Raw genomic sequence first — 11,783 nt, 5'->3', positions numbered from 1 at the left:
CAGGTTACAACACTACCTTTTTTCTTCTTCTTTTTTTCTAAAAGTCTGACTCCTTTGGAATCATTAAGGAAATTTTTAAATAATTCAATTTAGGTCTGTCTTAGGGACTTAATACTTTCAAATGTAATATTAATATATATTTGATACTGATTGATCTGTAATATAACTTAGTGTGTGTATATATATATATATTATAAAATAGACTATAATAATAGTATGTGCTCTGCACATGGAGACTTTTTAGAGATCGTATATCTTAGTAGAAACCATGGGTTGGCAGGCATGCAAGGGTTCCTTTCATTTTATTTTATTTTTTTAATTTTTCTTGTTCTTGTGTGCCATCTACAGGTTTACAACAGAACTAAACAGGGCCTACCTTACCCTATTACCCACTATACATACCAGTCCTCAACCATGTTATGAGTTGGACAAAATCATTAATAAGTTAAATTTATGTAGCATCAGTGTCATGGTACTCATGAATGGGGAATGTCATAGTACTCATGAATGGGGAAAGGTCCAGTCATCAAATTTGTTAGAAATATTAGACATATTAGCCCAATGTAATAGGCCCAAGTCCAGTCCTGCTTGTACTAGTAGTCTAGGGTTTGGTCGCGGGAGGTCGTGGAGTACGTCTGTATTACAATGAACCCTAACATGAGTATATATAGGCGACTAAACCCTAGACTACTAGTACAAACAGGACTGGGCTTGGACCTATTACATTGGGCAAATATATCTAATATATCTCTAACAAAATTCATGCCAGAGTTTGGGCCACAAGGATGAGGTAATTTTATATTTTTGGGAGCTTCTTCTGGCAGCAACAACACCCTTGAACTTTTATCCAAAAATTAAATAAATAAATCCTTGAAATAATCATAAAAGCAGTGCTTTTTGTTTTTGGTGGTAAAGCAGTGTGTATTTTCTTTTTAAACAAAAGGAATAGCATATTCCTCAAACAACTTTAAGATCTACCCAATTCTGTACTTAGTGTGTGTATATATATATATTATAAAATAGACTATAATAATAGTATGTGCTCTGCACATGGAGACTTTTTAGAGATCGTATATCTTAGTAGAAACAATGGGTTGGCAGGCATGCAAGGGTTCCTTTCATTTTTTTTTTTTTTTTTAATTTTTCTTGTTCTTGTGTGCCATCTACAGGTTTACAACAGAACTAAACAGGGCCTACCTTACCCTATTACCCACTATACATACCAGTCCTCAACCATGTTATGAGTTGGACAAAATCATTAATAAGTTAAATTTATGTAGCATCAGTGTCATGGTACTCATGAATGGGGAATGTCATAGTACTCATGAATGGGGAAAGGTCCAGTCATCAAATTTGTTAAAGATATATTAGACATATTAGCCCAATGTAATAGGCCCAAGTCCAGTCCTGCTTGTACTAGTAGTCTAGGGTTTGGTCGCGAGAGGTCGTGGAGTACATCTGTATTACAATGAACCCTAACATGAGTATATATAGGCGACTAAACCCTAAACTACTAGTACAAACAGGACTGGGTTTGGGCCTATTACATTGGACCAATATATCTAATATATCTCTAACAAAATTCATGCCAGAGTTTGGGCCACAAGGATGAGGTAATTTTATATTTTTGGGAGCTTCTTCTGGCAGCAACAACACCCTTGAACTTTTATCCAAAAATTAAATAAATAAATCCTTGAAATAATCATAAAAGCAGTGCTTTTTGTTTTTGGTGGTAAAGCAGTGTGTATTTTCTTTTTAAACAAAAGGAATAGCATATTCCTCAAACAACTTTAAGATCTACCCAATTCTGTACACAACCCCATTGTTGTGGGTTCTTCACACCACTTTCATACACAAACAATAATCTCTCCATCTACAAGAAACCAGAGTAAAAATGAAAAAATAAAAATTGAAGAACCACCTTTTTACTACCCCCACCAACCCTCTCTCTCTCTCTCTCCAATGCCCAGGTAGGCAAACCCAAGAATTCAATGAGTTGGAAAAATTTTAAGAATTACCCTCACTTCATATAATCCCTTTAGATCCTTAAAAATTTAAAATGATCACTTGTTTGATTATGTGCGCTGGTACCCTCTGCTGTTCGATCTTGAATCTGGGTTATCACTCTGATCAGTGTCAAAAAATTCCTTCAAGGACTCGATCTCCATGCTACCCACCTGATTTCTTCGGTGCCTTCGATCCTAAAAAGTGGAGGGACAAAACTTCTAATTTAAAACTTGGTCAGGGACCATCTGTTAGAATCAGATGTTAGCATTTGATATGCATTGAAAAGGGGCCATGATAAACCATCAAGGAAAATCAGCATTGATCATATGAGTAGAGGAAAGTAAAATTATTTAAAGCAGCAGGGAACAAAATGTGAGATGAATAGAAAAGTCCACTTGAAATGTCAAAAAGAAAAGCGGCTGTCAAACCATAGATTTCATTGTAGTCATTCTTTAATAACCGTTCATGTTTGATCAAGTTATGCTTTATAGTTTATATATTGTTTATTACCTTGATTTCATTTTACTTGCTCATATACGTACCTTGTATTCAACTTGTCATAAGCTTAATGAAAGTTTTGTTTATGTGCGAGTATTTCAGGATACAAATGTATACGTGCAAGTGCTTCACAACTTCTAGATTAGGTATGAGTGAGTTTTACCACTGTTCACAAACTCACATTTAAGTCTAGAGTCTATTTTAGGGGTTTTGTCACGGAATAGCCAAAGGGGGAGACTGTAAAGTTGTGATTTACAACTATTTTGTGTTAGTTTTAATTTCGTATCAAATTTGATTGAAATTTTGTTCAATCTTATGTACCCTGTATTTTATGTGGGATTTCATTGTATGGGTTGTGTGTGAGAAAGAGTGTGAAGACTCAAGACAACATTGAAGATCAAAGGAGTTTTCGCGGGTAGCTCGCGAGAAGACTTCCTGCAAAATGAGCCATGTGCACAGCACATGACTGGAATGCAAAGAGTCATGACAGCTGGTTTTCACGAGTATTTCGCGGGTAAGACCTTCCTGCAAGATACTCGCGAAACATTCTATTTTACTATTTTGACATATCTGATCTACTATGTTTTCACCCACACTATATATACCATCATTACCCACATATTGAAAGGAATGCCTTTCAGAGAGAAAACCCTAGACAAAAACCCTTGAGAGTTAGAGATTATTATACCCACAATCCTTTACAAAATCCTTTGTAGTTTTCCTCAACTTCTACCTCTCCATATCCAGATCTTTGAGAGGTTGATAGTCCAAACACTTACCACACCTATTCTGAGTGTAAAGTGAGGTTTTGGTGTTACTGGAAAGTATTGGAAGAAGCCATTTGTTTGATGGATGTAATCGGGCTGAATTGCGTGATTCAGAGAGCTAGAGAAGACAAGGCTTTGCCAAGTCAGTTGGTTGCAGAAGCTTGGAGGGCTCAAGTACATGGGGTAGACTAAGCTTGGAGGGTCTTTTGTTATTCGTGTACTCCAACTTATTCTCTAGTAGATCGATTTACTGCTTGGAGGGTAGTGGAGAGGTTTTTTGCCAAGTTTTTCGATTTCTTCTTCAATAACACGTCTCGGTGTTATCTTGTGTTTGCATCTTTCTTCCCTACTCTTTTAGCTTTCATTTTATTGTTGATATTTGATGAATATGGCTTAGAGTAGTTTTATTGTTTGTGCGCTCGTAATTACTCTATTCTGCAATTAGTTTAAGTTAGAGTAAAATCAACTAAGCCGTAATTTTTATTTGAAGGTCTAAACAGCTCTTGTGTTTTCACACATATTTGAGCTTTCACCTCACATTAGACGAAATTTGCGATCATATACTTTCTTAGCTTTTGGTTACAACTACATCAAATTTTCTGCATGACAGTATTATTTGCAATCATAATTCATCTATTGCTTCCTTTTTCTCTTCTTCATTTTTGGGTCTTATATTTACAAAAAGTATTTCTCATGACCTCTTTCATGGTTTGATTTTCAGCAAAAGATTGTGATGAAGGTTCAAATGAATAGCGAAAAATGCCAGACTAAGGCACTCAGAGTTGCAGCTATAGCAGACGGTTAGTGTTATATGAATCATAAAGCTCATCATGTGTTTCAAAACTATGATAATCGACACATAGTTATGCAATTTTTACCGTATTCTTATATCTATATGACTTTGATTTGCAATTTGTACAAAGTTTTGCCATTTTCCGTCACCATATTTTGTTGATGTTGAAACTTCTTTGTCAATCAAGTTTTCTAAGATGTGGAAACATCTTAGAGTATATTCTCAATTGTGTCAGATCACATAATAAAAAATTATATATAAAATATGTTGTGAAGTCTAGACTTAAATTATATATTTTTCCTTTGCAAGTGTGTGCTCTGTGGGATTAGAAGGAGTAGAGAAATTTAAAGTGGTGGTGGTGGTGATTGGTGACAGAGTTGATGCTGTAAGTTTGGCTGCTACTATGAGGAAGAAGGTTGGGCACACTGATATGTATTAGTGTAGCACACTGACACATATACCCTTGGCTACTAGAATTCCTTTTGAAGGACACTACCTTTTCTCTTATTTTTTTGTTAACCAGGTGAGAGATGTATATTGGCAAGGTGTTAATGTAATAAACATTCTCTTAGTTATTTTGGCATCCCTTATCAACATTTTAAGCATTTAGAGAATTTAATGCCTTTGGCAAAATAGGGATTTTTTTTTTTTTTTAAATTTATTTTAAGTATTGGTTATATTTGGTTCAAGTTTGATTCCTACCTCACATGCAAAGCTTGATCAAGTTCCACTTGGCCCGACCCATTGAGGCCAAGGGCCTAGTAAAAATGGGGCGGGCTGGCCCAGCTCGACCCATTGCTGAAGAAAGAACTCAAAATGCAAGTCTGCTTGTCCATGGTTTTCTTTTGGACATGTGGAGTCCTTGGAAGTGGGCATGGCCAGATGTCGACGACATAAGAGGAAAATGACGAAGAAGAGGATGACGAATAAGAGCACGCCGAAGAAGAGGACCTATGATTTCTGTGTTTCTAGCTTCAAGTAGAGATTTTTGGATGGCGATGGTGAAAGATGATTTGTCTGTGTGGCCAATGTTCACTCTTGGCTTGAAATTCAGTGATGCAAGTCTAATCCATTCATGGGTAACTTCTTCAAACTCTTCTTCTTCTTCTTATTTTTTTATTAGAAATTCCCCCTTTTCGGTGTTCATAAATTTAGCTACAAGTTCAGATTTTTGGATGATGATGGTGGAAAATTATTTGCGATTGTGCATGTGTCAGCAAAGTTCAGCTACGGCTTGATTCGGCATTGCAATTCTGATCCAGTCATGGGTAACACCTTCTTCTTCATCATCTTCTTTTATTTAACCAAAATTTCAATTAATTATCCTGCTCATCTCTCAAAAATTCCCTCAAAATGATAATAATCAAAACTTTGGTAGATTAAGTTTAAGATTTTGGCCAAACTCACAAAGACACTGACACGAATGGTTCAATCTGGTATGCCCACTATATGCAGCTTAACTAGAATGTGTGGAAGATTCTCTATTTGAAAAGAAAAGAAAAAAAATAATACCTGAATGAATGTTACTAAAATTTTAACTTGACATGTTGGCTTTCTTTTGTAGCCAATCTAAGTTAGACACATGAAATGAAATCTATGTAACACTAGTCTTAAGAAGAGAGAGAGGGGCCTTCAAGGCTTTGAAATAAATTTGTTAATTATCAAGTTTGAAAGTTATAGGGTTAGGTAAAGAAATATCATATGCTTATTTCTTGGTTTAGAGTCTGAAGTATTTCATTACATGAAAAAGTGTGACGTACAGGAGGCCTGTTACCAGCAGGAAAGAAGAAGAAACAACATATACCTTGGCTTTGTTAATTGGATCATTTACTCCTCACTGTGAGGTATATCGATATTTTCTTCTTAATCATCTGTCTGTTTTTCCTAATCATTTTGTCCATTCTTCATAATCTCATGCTAAATATTTAATTCTTTTTGGCCTCATTTGAACCAAACATCTGATTCTAATATCTAGGCCTGTACGTTTTGTGATGAATCAAATTTTCCCACATGGGTGCACATATGAGAAAGGACCACAGAGGCAGGTTCTCTATCATTTCATAATGGAAGCAACAAAGTGCATCATGGAACATATCGTGTGTAATCCATATTATATGGCGACAGATGAATGGTGAGCTACGTAATTTACTAGTTTTCAGCTTATGTAATTTCCCATGTTGTGTTTTAGGTTTTGAATTTAGTTTGCTAATTCTCATGGTTTAGTGTTATACATTTAGGAGATTGATGTTTCATGTCTTAGTGATTGAAGAGTTCCGTGTCATGGAAGAGGGGGAAGAGTGCGATGTTACCACCAGGAATGGAGGGGATGAGATGATAAATGCTTGCTTTTCTTTTTACCATTGCTAGTCGCCCAATTTGGAATGACATTCAAAAATAAAAATACCTGAGTTAGTCACCAATATGAGCAAGGAAAAAAGAAGAAGAAGAAGGCAATGAAGCCATATTACTATTGTTTGCTCTATGCAGTTCAATTCTGATTCACCTATAGGTAACTTTATATTCTTCTTTTTCTTCTTCTGATGCTATTGCATTTGCTTTTTAATCCATGCCCAACTACTTTTATTTCCACCCCTTTAGGGCCTAGGAATGTTTTGGTCCCATTCAATCAGAACATCATGCAAAATATTCTTTCCTCATTTGGTTTGGTTTAATCTTAACATCAGGCGAAAGGCTTCATGTACAAAAGCCCCATTACTTATAAAAAAAATGGTTCAAAAGCCCCGTTATCACTTCAAAGATGCTGCAAACAAGTTTAACCTTTGATCTTGTTTTCTTTAATAATCCATTTGATTTGGTTACATAAGTTTAATCTTCAGATAACACCTTTACTCAGCCTGCCATCTACAATTTTGAATGCTTGAATCCTTTTTTCATTCAACGAGTTTAAGATAAAAGAGGGAAGCAACAAAAGCTCAAACCCATCACTCAATCCCTTTTTCATTCATCTAGTCTTAATGTTTATGTACTTGCTATTTATCAAGTTCTTATGTCAATATTTTGTGCGTTTTCTTTGTCTCAGAGGCGGATGTGTTTCATAGCATGGAAGAGTGCAAAGTTGGGGAAGCAACCAGCTGTAGATATGAAGATATTGCATATACTTTGGATCAAGTAACAATCACCGAACAACATTCTTGATAGTAAATCAAATTCTTTCTTGGTTTGTTGCAACTTCTTTGCTTTCTTATCTCCATCTGTCTCACTCAAGGAGTTTCCTCCACTGTTTGGTTGGTTTATTTCCTTCAAGATGTAGGAAACCATATCAAGAGTACAAGTCTGATTTATTTGGTCTGCGGCTAAAATCTAAAATGAAGATATTGCTTAAACAGAAAATTTGCTTCCTTACATCAATGCAAGGTATCTGATTTAATTATTATTGGTTTTTTAGCACTGTTTAATTAGCCTGCAAAAGCACTTTAACTTTGCCTGATATCTTTTCTATCTAATGAAAGAATGTTCCTTAAAGCTGGGATGTAATCTCATATTGATTCGTTTCGAAGAAATTAATTATAAATTGGAGCATTGTATATTTTCTAAGTAAAGACAAATTTTCATGGCAAACTGCTCCAGTGTATCTGTTTAATAAATTTTCATTTGCATCTACATCAGTTTTATTTAATGGCAGTAGACATAGCTCAAGAGCGGCTTTTGTGGTTTATGAGGTAATGTAACTTGTTTATCATTTTATTGGTTTTTTTGTTTTTTTTTTTTTTTTTGTTTTTTTTTTTCTTATGGATTTAAAATTGGATTTTTTAAGTTCCCTAATTTTGAAAGGACTGGACTATTTGATATCAAGAAGAATTTGCTAGAAAATTATAATTTATACTTTTGAAACTTGCATTCAACGGTATTCATCTCTAAAGGAAATTTGGAGTACCCTCAAAAGCTTTTGTGGCTACAACTCCTAAAATCATTGACAATGTCATATCTAGCTCATCTCCTAGTATAATCCTTGTTTAAATCTCAAAACAATCTTCTTCTGTTTGTCATTCATGTTTTCAGATCTTAGACAAAGTCCTCTAGTTGTTGCAAATAGCATTCGACCAACAGATTAACATATACCTTATGGGCAGATTATTTCTGATGGACAAGGAAGATAAGATCAATCTCAAAGAAGAAACCCCATCAAGGACGTCAAGAATTCAGTTGAGGAAGGAAATGAACATGATCTTGGCACCACCACTCGCAAAGGAAATTGAGGAAGATTTATGGTATATTTTTCATTTAACTTCCATTTTTCTTGTTTGATTGTCAAATCCATACTTATTGCTGCTTCTCATTTGAATAGTCTTTGATTGCTCTGTTTTGTTGTAGGAATTAGGTTTATGTTTTCTGGATTATGTTTATGCTCCTCATATTGCTAATGAGTTAAATAAGTTGCAAGGCATAATAGTAAAGTATACTGTAGGAATTAGCACTCTGCTTCTGGAGTCTGTCCTAATAGTCACCTTTTTTATTTTGAAAATTAAAAAAAAAAAAAAAAAAAAAAAAAAAAAATCATTCTGACTACTATTTTGATTGCTCGTGATGCTCATCCCCTGTTTGTTGCATAGAATTTGAAATTCACCTTAACATGTTATAGCTCCTTTAAATTAAGGATAGGCTACTATATATATTCACTTTAGATCATTACATTGATGTCCATTGTGATTAAAATTAGTATAATTCTAATCATTAAGAAAATTATGCCTTCTTTGCAAACTTTCACTTCTAATGATGCTTGTTACCCTGAATAAGCCCTAAATCCCAGCTACTAGAAAACATTCCTTGCTTTGCAATTGACCTCTGAGGACAGAGAAAGGATGTTTGGTGAGTGCTTGGGGATGCGAGCATGGATTTTGAACTGCCAAGGGAATTAAGTTTTTCCTTTTTACTTACTTATATTATATTGCCAATGACCAAATTTTCTCGAATTTGTCCTTCATTATTCTTCTGCTGGCATGCAACTATTTAGTTTCTTATAGCTTTCTCTACATTAATCTGTTGGGTATGGTTGTCACTCATGATTCAGATCACAGCAGAAGCTCATTAATCTTGTAGCCAGCGAGTATTTGAAGTTATAAGCATGGAGAATGGTGTAGTGCGCTACAGTGTTGAGTTTTACAGGGATGAAGATCTTTTGACCTCAGATTTCATATATTGAGGCCTTAATGTCATCTATTTTCTCCCCAACATCAGGGTTATTATGTTGAAGGTTTGCATTTTTCTTTCCTTTGTTTTTTTAACTTTTCATAATTAAGGTGCTTTTCTGTTAGCTTTTTAAAGTTATCTAGGAGGTATATTTGTGTGTTTAATCATCATTATGTAGTTCTATATGATTCCAATAAAATTAATCAACATCATTCCACCATGTGGTTATCTAAGTTTTAAATCATAGTAACAAAATGGAAGTTACTGGGGGATTAAGAGGTCTAGTCAAAGCTTACATTTTCCATATTGTTGTTTTCAATTGCTGATTTTATCTCAGTTGCGCACTGTTTGGAATTTTGCTAAATATTTTTGGTTTGCCTCTGGCATCAATTAAATATAATGCTACAGTCCAATAATGGTTATGTCCAGCACACACACAAATTTACTACAATATTCTGTATGGTGTACTAATTGAGAATTTGCTAGCATTTGTGGATGGGAAATCAAAACACCATATTGATATTGGGATGGGTTTGAGCTTAAGACTGTAATTACCCTTTTCTAAAATAAGGAAATAGAAGAGAAGTTTGCTGAATATTTTCAATTGATAGAATCATTTTCATGTCAGTAAAAAAAATTGTTGGATTTTCCTTAATAAACCTGTTGTTGAAAATTTTTATTTCTCAAGCTTTGTTTTTGTATTTTCTACCCTTTGTCCTGAAGCTGTGACCTTCTTTGTTGAACTTATGCAGTCTAAACATATTGGAGGAGCATAGCTAATGCTGGTGAAAATCATTAAGCAATGATGCACCTCATATAGCCATGTCTTACATTCTGGTGCAAGATAGCTAATTGAAAAGGCTCCATATGCAGAACAGAAAAGTTCTATATATCAAAACAACAAAGCTCTGTTCTCTCCTCCCCGAAACATTGTCCTTGTTTACAAAGTCATGGACACAAAAAGGCTTATAGATGAGGCTCCAATCAACATCCCGAATCTAACATATCATGGATGTCAAGAAGAAACAATGTCAAGCTGTGACATGTGAATAGGAGACAACTGGCTTTATCTATATCTGTAAATTCTTCTTTCCATGTCCTTTTGTTGTTTGAATGTGAATGACTGGTTATCAAGTTTGTTATTATAGGGACATGATTTCAAAACTACGTAGATTGCTTTTGTTAAGAGGAAAATTTTATTTGTATAAGCAATATTTCTGTTAAATTTCATATTGCTTTTGTTAAGCAATATGTCAACCAATTTCCTAAAAGTCAAGTCAACAATTTGGGTTTGGAAGCAGTTTGTTTATATATATTTAAATTGTTAGCCTAGTATATATTCAAGTGCCGTTGGTCCTTTTAGCTTGGTTCATGAAGGATTTATGCCTTGAAGTTGATTTGTAATTGTGATATAATCCTTTTGAATCTGAGGAATTCGTATAGAGATTCAACTGCATTGTAGAGCTTGTGAAGTATTGAATTGCGAATTTTGTATACACCAGTTACCTTTTCTTTTCTTTTCTTTTTTTTTCTTTTTTTTAATTTTAAATTTTTTTTTTAATAAATTTCATTAGCAGTGGTAAACTATTTTTTATATATGCCATTAGAGATTTGGGGAATGAGAACCAGATTGCTGTTGCAGCATTCCCTAGAGATGGTGCCTGTTAAGAATACGATATTGATTTCATAAGGTTTCTAGGTTGGTGGATGCATATACAGGGCATATGGTAAATGTAATTTCCACGCTACATTTCCCAGGTCCCTATCCTAAAGTTCCATAATGTATTGGGCCAATTCCGACATACTATCAGATCAACTAAATTTTGGTCCCCTAAAAAACACCCAAATCTAAAAGTTCACAATCATTCAAACAATCTTTGAAAGCATAGGCTCTAATTTGTAAAATGAGTTGTTGTATATGTAGCCTTTAATTTCAGACAAGAGTTTAATGATTTTCCATTAGTAAGCGTCAGATTGGCTTCAAAGTTCAAATGTCTTTTTCCAGAGTCCCATATCATGGAGGACAAAGAAAAATGAAATTACAAAGTAGCACGACCTTGCAGTAATTGAAGAAATTCATTTTTTTTGTCAGTGGGTAGATCAGTGTGAACTGTGAATTGATTCAATCCTACAATCCGATCTAAGTGGCCATCTCACCAATCCTATTACTATATAGGATCTTGATCCTAACAACTATGGTGTGAATTGATAATGTACCTCGTGAACTTTATTGACAAGAGTAGGCCCTAAAACTTGACGTAGTAGATTATAGTGAATAACCTGAGGCTACCTTTGAAAAAAAAACAAAAACAAAACAAAAAATTGGGCTACAATCATGGTTCTTTTGCCTTTTCCACTAATTGGTGCTGATTTTGCATTTTAGTAAGGTTAGGGATACCACTTTTTATTTCATATTATTAAATGTGATTTTAGTAAGGTTAGGTTCTAATTCTACTGATTTATTGTGACTCAATGATGGTTGATTTCATTTTTGCAAATAAAAGATAAGTGGTGTTTACTAATTTTGGGATTTTCCCAAAATAATTTTGATTATCAAACTATCCTTATAT

At 34.3% G+C, this 11,783-nt stretch overlaps 1 long non-coding RNA gene across 8 annotated transcripts; it reads left to right on the top strand.

Moving 5' to 3' along the window:
* Positions 1-3,924: 3,924 nt before the first annotated feature.
* Positions 3,925-10,513, top strand: LOC126716625 (uncharacterized). Of its 8 annotated transcripts, XR_007652184.1 has the most exons (12): positions 3,925-4,072; positions 4,375-5,144; positions 5,283-5,333; positions 5,816-5,909; positions 6,041-6,196; positions 6,303-6,574; positions 7,331-7,440; positions 7,693-7,745; positions 7,947-8,026; positions 8,157-8,294; positions 9,095-9,277; positions 9,966-10,513. It is a non-coding gene; the product is annotated as an uncharacterized LOC126716625 (long non-coding RNA). The 8 variants fall into 8 exon arrangements; XR_007652183.1 differs by lacking the exon at positions 7,947-8,026 and having other exon boundaries at positions 3,928-4,072; XR_007652180.1 differs by lacking the exon at positions 7,947-8,026 and having other exon boundaries at positions 3,929-4,072; positions 8,086-8,294.
* Positions 10,514-11,783: the final 1,270 nt, after the last annotated feature.

Source organism: Quercus robur, chromosome 3, assembly GCF_932294415.1.
Source record: "Quercus robur chromosome 3, dhQueRobu3.1, whole genome shotgun sequence".
In the NCBI taxonomy this organism is placed as follows: domain Eukaryota; kingdom Viridiplantae; phylum Streptophyta; class Magnoliopsida; order Fagales; family Fagaceae; genus Quercus; species Quercus robur.
Note: the sequence above shows the minus strand (reverse complement) of the source record. Positions and strands in the feature narration are given on the sequence as shown.